The sequence below is a fragment of the Ursus arctos genome, unplaced genomic scaffold, assembly GCF_023065955.2.
Source record: "Ursus arctos isolate Adak ecotype North America unplaced genomic scaffold, UrsArc2.0 scaffold_3, whole genome shotgun sequence".
Classification (NCBI taxonomy): domain Eukaryota; kingdom Metazoa; phylum Chordata; class Mammalia; order Carnivora; family Ursidae; genus Ursus; species Ursus arctos.
The window spans coordinates 59,450,446-59,465,601 of record NW_026622985.1 but is presented as its reverse complement, the minus strand read 5'-3'; the positions used below and the strand labels follow the sequence as shown (position 1 = coordinate 59,465,601).

At 43.5% G+C, this 15,156-nt stretch overlaps 1 protein-coding gene across 1 annotated transcript in view; it reads left to right on the top strand.

Moving 5' to 3' along the window:
* Nucleotides 1–2,286: 2,286 nt before the first annotated feature.
* PDE1C (phosphodiesterase 1C) overlaps nucleotides 2,287–15,156 on the top strand; it is a 517,847-nt gene continuing 504,977 nt past the window's right edge. The window contains exon 1 of the mRNA XM_057304134.1: nucleotides 2,287–2,361. The gene's annotated coding sequence lies outside the window, so the exon portion shown is untranslated. The remainder of the gene's footprint in view (nucleotides 2,362–15,156) is intronic.

Below are 15,156 nucleotides of genomic sequence, written 5' to 3'. Positions count from 1 at the left end.
TCTGTAACTCTGGGGCACCTACTTTACGCATTCTGGAGAAATTAACATAATATGCTTACGTTTCCACAGCCATCCAAAAGTAATTTTACGGTGACTTAGAGATTGCTTCCCTCTCCCACATCCATTGTCACTTTGCCTTTTGTGAATTATTTTTCCTTTTGGAACTCACCTGTGCTGTCTTCTGGCAAATCAAAGCCAAGCTAACAATGCATGGCTCTGCTCTGTGATTGTGTGAAAAGAAAGGCTGCTTCACAAAAGAAGAGAGAGATATTAATTTGTCTTTTTTAGGATGTGCACACTGATTGTGGTTGACATAATCCTCTTTGAGGTTTTTATCCTTTTGTCATTGGACAGTTGTTTCTTCAGCTAAGCGTAGATGGGGACTGCTGTATAAGAGGGATCAGGACCATTGTGAAATTTATCTTAGTCCTCCCCCCACTCCAAAATTCATAGCCTCTGGGGCGAGGTGGAATTTAGTTTGGATCGGGACTCTGTCACTTGGGTGGTGCACCTTTGATTTTGAGCCTCAGTTTCCTCTCCTGTAAACAGGGATTATGACACCTACCTTGTCGGTGGTGTGGGTTTCATGAGATGGAGCGCTGTGATGACAGTTTGAGGCAGAGCCCCCGAGGCGTAGGAGGTGCTTAGGAAATGCTTCTTTCCTTGCTGTCACTTTCCTTTCCCTCCCTCCTTTCCTTCCTTCCTTCCTTCCTTCCTTCCTTCCTTCCTTCCTTCCTTCCTTTTCTTTCTTTCTTTTCATTTATTTATTTATTTTAAGGTAATGTCTTTCTCCCAGAAAGTGTGTTACATGAACATATTTAAATTGACACAGACATGTGAAAATTAACATGCAGATGAAACTCTTATTTTGTGAACGTGTGCAGAGGTGCGGATGGATGTGTTTGCGTGTGTGAGCTTCTGGAGGGCATGCAGGGGCAAGTGTGACAATAGTCCTAGGACAATTCCTTGCACACTACCTTCAAGACCATCTTTTTCTTCTCTTCTATTAAGCAAGCAAATCCATTAACCAAGAAGAACAGAAAAAAGTAGCAGACTGGTCTGAAAATGCATTGGACAAGAAAAACCTATTCTATTCTTATAAATTCTTTGATATTTGTGACACACCTGATACTTGACATTCAAAATGCGCAAGCAGTTGTCATTCTGAAAATACGCTATACATTGGGTAGTTTCAGTGAAACCCAAAGCTCAGTGAACAGTACAAAATATTACTATGAACAAGCTGTGGTGAGTCAATAATCCGTCAATTAGTAGGTTGAAGATTCTGTTTGGCAAATTGGCACTCATTGAATTGACCTTAAATCACCTTGTCTCCTCCCCTCCACGCCCCACTTGGTTGGGCTGTTTGTGGGGAAACTGCTCTGTGTCCCAGGCTTTGGCATTCTGAGGGGTCTTTTATCTAGCCTGTTTGTTTTGGATTTGGGGATAATAAAATGTATAATTGTGTTTTATTTAGTTATGCTCAGGAGGCATAAAAACTATACACAACTGAGAGAAAATACTTTTAGTCACCATACGATATGTGCAATTAAATGCCATATCTAGAAACATTTCTGTAGGGGCACTTTCACTTTAGAACGGACTTCTGAACTTTTCAGACTTTGAACCCACAGGGCTGGCTGTGGGGAGGAAGAGCGAGCACCAGACCTGTTGAAGGCTTGTGTTCAAATCCTGACTTTGCCGCTTATGAGCTCTGGGACCTTAACCGCTCTGTTTGTTTTTCTATTTGAAAAATGGGGGTCATTATAACTACTCACAGGGTTGTGGCAGATGACATTCTACAGCGGAGTTTGGCCTACTTTTCTATTCCTGCCTCCTCTGGAACAGTGCTGTCAGGATACTTCCTGAGAACAGGAGTATTTCCCACATGGGGTTCTCAGGGGTCTGGAGGAAGCTTTCCCAGATGGTCCGTTTTCCAGTGATGGCTTGCCCATTGTCCAGATGGCTCAGTCCCTTCATGTGCTGGCTGAAGAGATAGGCGTCAATAGCACCCAAGGGGATGGATGCCACCACTTGGAGAGTGAGGAGAAAAAAGGAGCCTGTAACAGAACCCTTGGGAACAGCAGTGGTTAAGGGGCAGAGGGAGGGAGGAAGGCCAGCCAGGGGGGAGCAGGCACGCGAGTGCAGGAAAAACCAAAGTCAGAGGCCAGGCAGAGGAACTAGTCAACAGCGTCGGGCACCCCAGAGAGGTCATCCAGGATGTGCTCCTCTGGTTATCACCGGGGGCTGACAGGGGATATTTCTTTTCTTCGCTGACAGAAGCCAGGAGTGCAGAGGCCGCAGAGGAGTGCCACAGCCCGGGGGAGGCCGAGGAGAAACTCGAGGGCGCAGGAGAGCAAGGTAAGCCCCGCGGAGCGCAGCTGACTCCGTTCAAAATCCTCCAAATGCTCTTCTTTCTTTTGCTCTAGCAACAGCTCGAGGGGGCAAGACAAGTACTGTCAGTTCCATCGAAATGATGCGTCAACCACGACTCAGACACGAATGTTTTTTTCAGCCATCCGGAGCTGGGATTTGAATCTAGGGGTCCCGAACCTCGGTCCCGAGCTCTTTGACTGGAATGCTGTGTCTTTCTGGAGCCTCCTAAGCGTTTCCTTTTCCCAAGGAGCAAGGCAGGGCTCCCTGCAGGTGTCTCAGCCACGCTGAAGGCCTGGCTGCAGGACTCAGCGCTGTCTCTGTCTGTTTTTGTGGGAAAATATCCAGGCAAATGAGGTCCATGTTAATGATCCCATAGCCAGCTGCTTAATCATATCTCGCCTTTACGTCTGCGCTCACTGCCCTTCACCCTGGTCACTTCTGCGGGTAAGTGGGGGACCTTACGTCCCAGTGAGAAGAGATCACTGGGCAGCCCAAGAAGGTGCGTGGACTTTGGAGAAAAGAGAAGACTCCTGCTCGCGTATTGCTTTCACTTGTTCTCTTAGCATTTCCCCACTTTGTGTTTCTGCTGCCTTTCTGTTTTGTTTTGTTTTTTAATTTAAATTCAAGTTAGTTAACATATAGTGTAGTATTGGTTTCAGGAGTAGAATTTAGCGATTCATCACTTCTATACCACACCCTGTGCTCATCACAAGTGCCCTCCTTAATGCCCATCACTCATCTAGACCATCCCCCTGCCCACCTCCCTCTAGCAACCCTCAGTTTGTTTCCTATAGTTAAGAGTCTCTTATGGTTTGTCTCTCTCTCTGTTTTTATCTTATTTTATTTTTCCTTCCCTTCCCCTATTTTCATCTGTTTTGTTTCTTCACTTGCACATTTGAGAGAGCTCATATGGTATTTGTCTTTCTCTGACTTATTTCATTTAGCATAGTACAGTCTAGTTCCATCCACGTCGTGGCAAGCTTTTGTTCTTTTTGATGGCTGAGTCCTGTTGCCTTTATGTTAAGTGACGGTCCCAAGTAGTGCAGAGTGGAGCCTTGCCAACACACAGGCGCCCCCCAGCGGTGTTGGCGACAAGCACTGTCGTGTGGTCGGCGCCCTATGGGAGGTGGTGGGGGGGGGCTGTTTTCCAGAGTTCCTGATGCTCCGGGTGTTGGTGATTTGGGGAGTGTTGAACGCTGAGACTTTGGAGTGTGGAAGGATTTCATCACATGCAGAAGGAGACTTGGTTCTGATCCAGACATCCCCAAGTTAACTCCAGGTGTGAGGTCCTCCAATGTGTTCAATGTTGCTAGTCGCATTGTCTCCTAGTGCCATTTCCCTCCTTGTTTATGTGAAAGGAGCACGGCAGTGGTTAAGGCTTTTCAAGGAACTTTCTTCTGAGAGTTCAGTGTTTGTAAACAACTTAAGACGTGTTGCGAAGTGCTGGAAATCACGTGGGCGATCAGAAGTCCTGGAGCGAGAACCGCACTAACTCGTTCTTAGGGCAGTCTATACCCCTCTCTGACCCTGTCCTTTTACCTATGACTTCCCACTCTTCACAGGGGACTATGTCAAAGAGACATTATGCAAAAGTGCAGTGAATGCATACGGCTTGAAAACAAGGGAACAGTGGCAATAAGAGCAGCCTCTGACATTTTCTGAGTGGTTACTATCTGCCAGACACTGCTGTAAGCACCTTTCACATATTAAGCCATTTATTCTCACAACAGCCATATGAGGTACTGTGATCAGTCATGAGGAAACTGAGGCAGAGCCCAAGGTCATATGGCCAATGGGAGCAGGGCCAGAGTTGGACCCCGGCTATGGAGCTTTTGCTATTCTTTTTTTTTTTTTAATGATTTTTTATTATATTATGTTAGTCACCCTACAGTACATCCCCGGTTTCCGATGTAAGGCTCGATGATTCATTAGTTGTGTATAACACCCAGTGCACCATGCAATACATGCCCTCCTTACTACCCATCACCGGTCTATCCCATTCCCCCACCCCCCTCCCCTCTGAGGCCCTCAGTTTGTTTCTCATAGTCCATAGTCTCTCATGTTTCATTCCCCCTTCTGATTACCCCCCCTTTCTTTATCCCTTTCTTCCCCTACCGATCATCCTAGATCTTATGTTCCATAAATGAGAGAAATCATATGATAGTTGTCTTTCTCTGCTTGACTTATTTCACTTAGCATTATCTCCTCCAGTGCCGTCCATGTTGTAGCAAATGTTGAGAACTCGTTCTTTCTGATAGCTGAGTAATATTCCATTGTATATATGGACCACAACTTCTTAATCCAGTCATCTGTTGAAGGGCATCTCGGCTCCTTCCATGATTTAGCTATTGTGGACATTGCTGCTATGAACATTGGGGTGCATATGGCCCTTCTCTTCACTACGTCTGTATCTTTGGGGTAAACACCCAGTAGTGCAATGGCTGGATCATAGGGTAGCTCAATTTTTAACTTTTTAAGGGACCTCCACACTGTTTTCCAGAGTGGCTGTACCAACTTGCATTCCCACCAACAATGTAGGAGGGATCCCCTTTCTCCACATCCTCTCCAACAATTGTTGTCTCTTGCTTTGTCTATTTTTGCCATTCTAACTGGCGTAAGGTGGTATCTCAGTGTGGTTTTGATTTGAATTTCCTTGATGGCTAATGATTTTGAACATTTTTTCATGTGTCTGTTAGCCATTTGTATGTCTTCATTGGAAAAGTGTCTGTTCATATCTTCTGCCCATTTTTTGATTTGTTTATTTGTTTCTCGTGTATTGAGTTTGAGAAGTTCTTTGCAGATCTTGGATACCAGTCCTTTATCTGTAGTGTCATTTGCAAATATATTCTCCCATTCTGTAGGCTGCCTCTTAGTTTTTCTGACTGTTTCCTTGGCAGTGCAGAAAATTTTAATCTTGATGCAAGTCCCATAAATTCATTTTATCTTTTGTTTCTCTTGCCTTTGGGGATGTGTCATGAAAAAGGTTGCTTTGGCCGATGTCGTAGAGGTTGTTGCCTATGTTCTCCTCTAGAATTTTGATGGATTCCTGTCTCACATCGAGGTCTTTCATCCATTTGGAGTTTATTTTTGTGTATGGTGTGAGATAGTGGTCAAGTTTCATTCTCTTGCATGTAGCTGTCCAATTTTCCCAGCACCATTTATTGAAGAGACTGTCTTTTTCCCACCGGATGTTTTTTCCTGCTTTATCAAATATTAGTTGCCCAAAGAGCCGAGGGTCCATTTCTGAGCTCTCTATTCTGTTCCATTGGTCTATGTGTCTGTTTTTGTGCCAGTACCATGCTGTCTTTGTGATCAAGCTTTGCAGTACAGCTCGAAATCCACCATTGTGATGCCCCCAGCTTTGTTTTTCCTTTTCAACAGTTCCTTGGAGATTCGGGACCTTTTCTGTTTCCATACAAATTTAAGGACTATTTGTTCCAGTTCTTTGAAAAATGTCCTCGGTATTTTGATCGGGATAGCATTGAAAGTGTAGATTGCTCTGGGTAGCATGGACATTTTAACTATGTTAATTCTTCCGATCCATGAGCATGGAATATCTTTCCATCTTTTTATGTCTTCCTCAATGTCTTTCAAGAGTGATTTATAGTTTCTAGAATATAGGTCCTTTACGTCTCTGGTTAAGTTAATTCCAAGGTAACGTATGATTTTTGGTGCTATTGTAAATGGGATGGATTCCCTAATTTCTCTTTCTTCGGTCTCGTTATTCGTGTACAGAAATGCAACTGATTTCTGAGCATTGATTTTGTATCCCGCCACGTTACTGAATTGCTCTCTAACTTCTAATAGTTTGGGAGTGGCTTCTTTTGGGTTTTCCATATAGAGTATCATGTCATCTGCGAAGAGAGACATTTGACTTCTTCTTTGCCGATTTGAATACCTTTGATCCCTTTTTGTTGTCTGATTGCTGTTGCAAGGACTTCTAGTACTATGTTGAATAATAGTGGCGAGAGTGGGCATCCTTGTCGAGTTCCTGATCTTAAGGGAAAGGCTTCCAGCTTTTCCCCATTGAGAATAATATTTGCAGTAGGCTTTTCATAGATGGCTTTTATGAGATTGAGAAATGTACCTTCTATTCCTACACTCTGAAGGGTTTTAATCAGGAAAGGATGCTGTATTTTGTCAAATGCTTTTTCGGCATCGATTGAGAGGATCATATGGTTCCTGAGTCTTTTCTTGTTGATATGATGTATCACGTTGATTGATTTGCGAATATTGAACCACGCTTGCATCCCAGGTATGAATCCCACTTGATCGTGATGGATAATCCTTTTAATGTACTGTTGGATTCTATTAGCCAGGATCTTGTTGAGAATTTTGGCGTCCATATTCATCAGGGAAATTGGTCTGTAATTCTCCTTTTTGATGGGGTCTTTGTCTGGTTTGGGGATCAAGGTAATATTGGCCTCATAGAATGAGTTTGGTAGCTTTCCTTCTGTTTCTATTTTTTGAAATAGCTTTAGGAGAATAGGTATTATTTCTTCTTTGAATGTTTGGTAGAATTCCCCAGGAAAACCATCCGGGCCTGGAGTTTTGTTATTTGGAAGGTTGTTTATCACTGACTCAATTTCTTCATAATTAATTGGCTTGTTTAAGAAATCAGTTTCTTCCGGTTTCAATCTTGGTAGTTTATAGGTTTCCAGGAAGGATTCCATCTCTTCCAGATTGCTTAGTTTATTGGCATATAGCTGTTGATAAAAATTTCTAATAATCCTTCCAATTTCAATGGTGTTCGTCGTGACCTCTCCTTTTTCATTCATAATTTTAATAATCTGGGTCCTTTCTCTTTTCTTTTGGATAAGTGTTGCCAGTGGTCTGTCAATTTTATTGATTCTCTCAAAGAACCAGCTTCTAGTCCTGTTGATCTGCTCTACTGTACTTCTGGTTTCTGCTTGATTGATTTCAGCTCTAATTTTGGTCAGCTGCTTCCTCCTGCGTGGATTAGGCCTGTCCCTCTGTTGCTGTTCCAGCTTCTTGAGGTGAGAATATAAAAAGTGCATTTTAGATTTTTCTATTCTTTTGAGTGAGGCTTGGATGGCTATGTATTTCCCCCTTAGGACTGCCTTTGCAGTATCCCATAGGTTTTGGACTGTTGTATTTTCATTCTCATTGGTCTCCATAAATTGTTTAATTTGATTTTTGATTTCCTGGTTTAGCGAGTCATTCCTGAGCAGGATGGTTCTTAGTCTCCAAGTGTTTGAGTTTCTTCCAAATTTTTCCTTGTGGTTGAGTTCCAATTTCAGAGCGTTGTGGTCTGAGAATATGCAGGGGATAATTTCAATCTTTTGGTATCGGTTGAGACCTGTTTTGTGTCCCAGAACATGGTCTATTCTTGAGAATGTTCCATGGGCATTAGAATAGAATGAGTATTCTTTGGTTCTGGGGTGTAGTGTTCTATATATATCTATGAGGTCCAACTCGTCGAGTATGGCATTCAAAGCCTTTGATTCTTTGCTTAGTTTTTGCCAGGGTGTTCTGTCTATTTCTGATAGTGGAGTGTTGAGGTCCCCTGCTATTAATGTGTTTTTATTTATATGTCTCTTTATTCTGGTTAAGAGTTGGCTTGTGTATCTTGCTGCTCCCCTGTTGGGGGCATATATATTTATAATTGTCATATCCACTTGTTGAATACTTCCTTTAAGAATAATATAGTGCCCTTCTGCGTCTCTAACTATAGTCTGTAGTTTAAAATCCAATTTATCTGATATGAGAATTGCTACCCCAGCTTTCTTTTGAGGTCCATTTGCGTGAAAGATGGTACTCCATCCCCTTACTCTCAGTCTGAATGCATCTTTGGGTTCGAAATGAGTCTCTTGTAGACAGCAAATGGATGGGTCATTTCTTTTTATCCAATCTGCAACCCTGTGGCGTTTATGGGAGAATTTAAGCCATTAACATTAAGACTGAGTACTGAGAGATATGATTTTAATGATGCCATGTTGCCAGTAAAGTCTTTGTTTGTATTGGCTGTGACTTTCTGTTCTGTATCACTCTTGGGGCCTTTTTACTTTTATAGAACCCCCGTAATATCTCCTGTAGGGCTGGTTTCATGGTTACAAAATTGGTTAGTGACTGGCGATTCTGAAATGTCTTTATTTCTCCATCAATTCTGAATGACAGCCTTGCTGGATAAAGGATCCTTGGCTGCATGTTTTTCTCTGAAAGAGCTTTAAATATGCTCCCCCAACCCTTTCTCTCATTCCAGGTCTGTGTAGACAGGTCTGACGTAATTCTGATGCCTTTGCCTTGGTACGTGAGAAATTTCTTTGCCCTGGCCGCTTTCAATACTGTATCCTTGGATCTAATATTTGTGAAATGCACTATGACGTGATGTGGCGTAGGTTTGTCGTGGTTGAGCTTGGGAGGGGTCCTCTCTGCCTCTTGGACACGAATGTTTGTTTTCTTCACTAGATTAGGGAAGTTTTCAGCTACAATTTGTTCAAATATCTCTTCTAGACCTCTGTTTTTCTCCACCCCCTCGGGGATGCCAATGATTCTAACATTGGATCGTTTCATTGAGTCAGTAATCTCCCGTAACCTACATTCGTGGGCTTGGATTTTTTTAAGAGCAGCTTCTATTTTGGTTTTTTCCTTTATTAACCCATCCTCCAATTCACTAACCCGTTCCTCTGCTTCTGTGACCCTGGCCATCAGAGCCTCTAGTTTTGCCTGCCTTTGGCTCATAGAATTTTTAATTTCTGTCAGATTCACTTTCATTTCTGTCCTTAGGGATTCTATATTCTCAGTAACCTTTTCGTTAATAGTTTTTTTCAATTCTACTCATCATTTTGACCATCGTTACTCTGAATTCCATTTCTGATACTTTGGTTACATCCATATCCATTATTTCTGTGGCAGAGGCCACAGACTCACTGTCTTTTCTTTGCTGGGGGGCGGGGGGGCTTCTTCTTCTTGTCATTCTGATGAGGAGAGGTTGCGGGGTTGTCCAGAGCCCAAATTATTGACTGGGTCCCAGGCTGTGCCCCTTGTTTTATAGGGATCTTAGGGATGTGGGCTTCTTCTTTAAAGATTTTATTTATTTATCTGAGAGAGAGAGACAGACAGTCAGCAAGAACGGGAACAGAAGCAGGGGAGTGGGAGAGGAAGAAGCAGGCTCCCAGCGGAGGAGCCCGATGAGGGACTCCTTTCCGGAACGCCGGGATCACGCCCTAAGCCGAAGACAGGCGCTCAATGACTGCGCCACCCAGGCGCCTGGGTTGTGGGCTTCTTGATTTTTCAGCCTGCCTTCTGTGTTCTGGGGGAGGGGCCTGCCGTGCCGATACTCAGGCAACCCTGTTTGGGTAGAGTCTCCGCGTCCCCTGCGAGGGGGGATGGGGATGGGCACGCTGTGAGCCGGTCTTTCCAGGCTTTTGTTCTCTGGCGGCTTTCCCTGGCGGTTTGCTGTGCCTCTTCTGAGAGTCAGAGCAGCAGCGGCCGAATTTCAGCCTCTGTCACGGAACAGAGGGATTGCGGCCCGTTCTCTACTAATGTTCTGGCCACTTTAACTCTGTTACTGTTGGTGCTGCTCAACCCTGCAGCGTCCCGGGATGTGTGCCCCACACCCGGTGTCCCAGCCCTCACTTCCAGGGCCGGCGCGTCTCTGTCCTTTGTGTTTCTAATGCCGCCAGCCGCCAGCCGCCCCGCGCCCGCTCCCGGATCTCCCGGTCTCAGTCTGGATCCAGTGAGCGCACCGGGATTCCGGTGTTCTGCGAGATGCCTGGTGGCGCGCGCACCCGGCTCACGGTCTCAGTCTGCTGTTTTGTGGGTGCCGTCTGCGAGCCCCGCCCGCTCTCCCATGTAGGTGGCTACCGCTTCCCGGCGCCCGAACGCGGCGGCTCCCTCCCCCTTCCGTTTATCTTCCGATATCTGTGCAAGGTTTCATGGCTCCCCGCTTCGTACGACAATACTCAGCGCTGGAGATGTTCATTTGTAGAGATCCAGATGCATCTTCCTGCGTCTCAGGCTGATTCCGTGGTTGTTTAGGCTGGTCTGGTACCTATCCAGCTTGACTTGGGGGACCGGCTGAAAAAGGTGTCTCCTACTCCTCCGCCATCTTAACTCCTCCCCCGAGCTTATGCTATTCTTTGTGATGTTTTACTGCATGACTGTGAGTACAGGTAGGATGAAAATGATGTGAAAATGGTTAGGGTGAAAATGACACTAATAATCTAAAAATAAAAAACCCTATCACTTTTGCTTATGGCCTTTTATCACTATTTCAAAAATGAGACTAGCATTAATGTTAGTCCATGGGGACTAAAATCCCTTTCCCCCCACTTCCCTCTCTTTTGGCATTGTCTTTGTCTATTTGTTTATTCACTGGAGGGTCAGTGGGTCTAAATTGTGAGCTGCCTGAAAGCACGGACCAAGGCAGGTGTGGACTGTGGGGCATGCACGCTGGGCCTCTGAGCACTCATGCAAATTTTCTCCAATTTTTCTTTTCCTTCCTACTCCTTCAAGATGTTGGATGTCCCTCCCATCTTCTCAGGAGAGTCCCAGTGGAAAGGCTTCCGGGGTCCATCTGGGTGTTAGGGAAGCAGGTTTGTAGTCCTTTGAGCGACTGCTGATTTCAGGGCAAGTCATCTTCACGGTATCTGGGGTTTTCTCCTTTCTTTTGGTGCAGCAGGAAGCTGCGGGTGGTCAGTGCTGAGGGTCTGTGACAGTGCTGTGGATGGGAACCAAACCCACCAAAGATACTTGAAATTGGGGGTGGGTGAAGCTTGGGAGGTGGCTAAAAGCCGCCCCCTCCAAGGACGGAAACCTCAAGGGGAGCTCAAGGGCAGTGAACCCTTGGGGGGAACAGTTCTGTATTCCAGGTGTGGGGATGGGAAAGGAAGAGTCCTCTGATTAGCACCGGTCTCCTCCATGCTTAGCTATTTCTTTAGACTTTATTAAGAAAGGAAGAACTTGAAAAAGTAAGAGTGAGTGGCAGGGCCATCAATGAGATCAGGAGTGTCTGGAACTTTACAGCTTTCAGAAGATGAAGAGAGGCAGCCTAGCATGGCGGATGGAGGCCTGGAGATGAGTCAGATTGGGCCCCATTTAGATCTCACATCCACCTTGCTGTGGCTGGCCTCAGTTTCTTCATGTGTGAAATGGGAATTGTTGTGAGGGCTAAAGGTGATGTGTATGTGGAAGAGTCTGGTATAGTGACCTTGACGAACAGGAGTTGAAAATGAAGACAACTACTAGAAGGACCTATTGGCTTTTCTCTTACTTCTTTCAGTTTAATCACTGAATTAACACCTCATTTTTACCCTTTTCCACTTAATATTTCCAACACGTGCTCTTGCATTTCCAACACCCTTCGGTTTTCCTTGAGATGCGCTTCAGTTGTCACACATTTTTAGTTGAGCCCATAACTGTGTGCTGAGTGCAGGCTACGTGTCAATGACGATGCTTCGTGGTTTGCAGGGTATCTTCAAAATCAGAGAGAGAATTAACGAAGCCAAGAGGCAACTCATGTGAAAAGAAACCCAATCACCTCCATTCTTCCAAATGCCCTTCGCTGACTAGAGAGGTATTTTGTTAAAAATTTGATTGCCAAATAGATGTGCAAGAATTTATCACAATGAAAAAAAAAATACCTTTTGGTAACTTAAATAGCTGACAAAAGCACCTCAGCATTAAGTCATTAATACTCCCACCTGCTGCCAACTCTACCTGCTTTCTTTTCTCATGATAATATAGACTGATTCTCTGGTAGAGTTTTGGGGGCAGCAACATAATCAACATCTGGAAAAATGTGCTTGTGATTCTAAGATTTCAGTCATCTTGTCAATGTAGAGATTTTGTGCTTTCCCTACCCATGAAGATACTTTTAAATTCATGATTGTAATTTAGAATTTCAACCACCCAAGTGTGTAATCTATTTCGTCTGGCATCAGCTTGCCTTGTATGGTGAACATGCCTAATATTTTATAAAGTACCAATATAGAAGGTGTCATGTTATGTATGATGTGGTAGCAGGATTTTTCCATTAGGTCCTGGTATGATGGAAGAATGAAGTCCCTTCTAAAAAGAGGAGCCAGGAGTTTTTGGGCAATGAACATGAATTCTTGTTTACTCAGTCTGTGGTAAAGATGGACCATCTTATCCTGGTCCACGGAGGATGGGGAGAGCATATCTTTGACTTAGAATGCTGACATGTTAATTTCCATATTTCTTTTTGAAGCTACTGTCAGAACCAGAATATTCATGTATTCATTCAACAAGTATTAACTGCCTGCTAGGTACTAGACATTGTTATAGGTATTTAAGTACATTAGTCAATGAAACAGACATTGCCCCATGAAGCTTATGGTCTAGGGATGGGTCATTGATTTGGCTCAGGATAATTTAGTTCAATATACATTTATATTATTATTATTTTTAAAATATTTATTTATTTATTTTAGAGAGAGAGAATGGGGGGGGAGGGAGAGAGAGTCTCGAGAGAATGAGGGGGGGAGGGAGAGAGAGTCTCAAGCAGACTCCCTGCTGGGTGCAGAGCCCAACATGGGGCCTGATCCGATCCCAGGACCCTGAGATCATGACCTGAGCTGAAACCAAGAGTTGGACACTTAATCAAGTGACCCACCCAGGTGTCTCTAATGTACCTTTCAAATTATAAAATGTTTTAAACATGAGAATACAGGAATGAATTTAGATATCCATGTCTGTACTGACAACTGACTTTTAAAATGTTATTTTTCTTTCTTTTGTAATGATGCGCATAGTAAAAAACATTTGGAGGACATATAAAAGAAGAAACTAAATTTCAGTGATGTTCCTGGGTGGGAGGCCACCAAGGGTGCAGCCAGTTTATGTCCATATGACCTAGGACAAGCCTGAACTCTCTGGCTCTGGGAAACCAAGTAACCTATGATCCCAGCACCAGAATATAATCATCATCACCATTTTGGTGTGTTTCTTTCCTGTCTTTCTAGATATATTTTTACATAATTGCAACCATATTGTATCCAACTTTGTAGTTTGTTCTTTTTTCTTAAATGTAGTTTATCTTTACTCTAACTGTGTTGGTCTGTCATATGTTCTCCAAAACACCAGCATCCTTATCATTATCATCACTAGCAGAGGCCACATTCAGGACACAAAAGTGGAGTGTGTGTGTATGTGTGTGTGTGTGTCTGTAGCTAGCTGTGTATTTCTGTGTGGGTACATGTTTGCTGGTGACAAAGAACATGTTTGCTATCCTGTTTGAGGTGAATTACTAAGCTGGAAGAAAGTACGAGATGGATTTAGCTGCCAGTGAACAACAGATGGAGGAGAATTGATTATAAGTCATTTTGTACTTGTAGTACGAAATAGTCGGATCCAAATAGGTGGATCCACTTTGGTGTCGGAAATCCTCTTTCGGGCTGCCTGTCTGTTTTCTTTGGTTCCAGCATCCCTGGCACTCTGGATAATTCTGTTGCCAAGGTTGCCACTGAGAGGAGTTACTTTCTCTAGGGATTTCAGAACCACAGTGAGAAACTCTTAACTCCATAGTGCATTCTTGTTATTGGAGGGCTTGAAATGAGATGTATGCATAAAGTACTTAGAACAGAGCCTGGCATGTGGTGGCCTGACCCATGTTAGACCCCTAAGAAACTATGCTCCCTTACCCACGTCCAAATGCATATGGGGGCTGATTCTACCTACAACATGTTGTCCATTTGGGACCTATTGCTATGCAGGTTGTTACCTTGGATGCTCTGTATTTATTCCAATCCCCTATTCCCCAGAGCCTCATCAAACATGTTTGATGTGGCAAATTTTGCTGGCCTACTAAAGATCATTCACCAGTTCTCTCTGTTATTCCTCTTGCCTCTTAACATACTGGCATTTTTGTATTTCTCTATATTTATGTTTTCTAGTTACAGAAAGAAAAAAAATCATGTCACAAGAATCATGCAATTTTCAACTACTAAATGAATTATACTTTTGGCTTGCTTTCTAAATTCAGAGTTATAACATACTATTAAAACTGTTTATACTCTTAAACCTTCTGTAAATGATAATACCAACAACAGACCACATGAAAAAGAGGTGTTCTTTCTGGGGCAAAGCTTTAATTTACATCGCTGTGGTGGGCTTGGGTGCTTTGGTCAAGTGAGGCTGGATTTAAGACTGAAAGGTTATAACTCTGATTTGGGGACAGATTTTTTTTCCTCAGCCCTAGCACACAGGTATAAACTGTGCCAGCACCTGGTGAATTAGATGTCAAATTTGGTCAAAACAATGGTGAAGATAGGGTTTCAAAGGATTCATGTAACACCAAACCCTCTTTTCTTTCTTAATTTCATTTCTCAGACAACCTCTTGCAGTTTGGTGGGGCCATATGACTGATTTCTGGCTAATGGAATGTGGGCAGAAGGGATATGTGTTTCTTCCAGGCCTAGTCCCTAAAATTTTTCTTCATGGTCTTCCACATTTTTCTCTTCCTTCATCTGCCAGCTAGATTCAGAGCATCCAGTGGAGGACTCTGGGGACCTACGGGTCAGTGGAGTGACCAGGTGAAAGGAGTCTGGGTCCCTGAATAACTCCACAGTTATATACCTCCCCTACTCCCTATTGGGCTTTGTAATGAGCAAGAAAGAAATCTTTATTATGGTGTTGGACCACTGAGACTTTGGATATTTGTTACAGAGGTTAGCTATGCAAACTAATTCAGGATGTGGCACATAGTAGATGCTATATGTATATATTTATATATGTAATTGTATATAATCATATGATTATTATTATTATTATTTTTTCTGTTGGTCCTCAGGAAGCAAC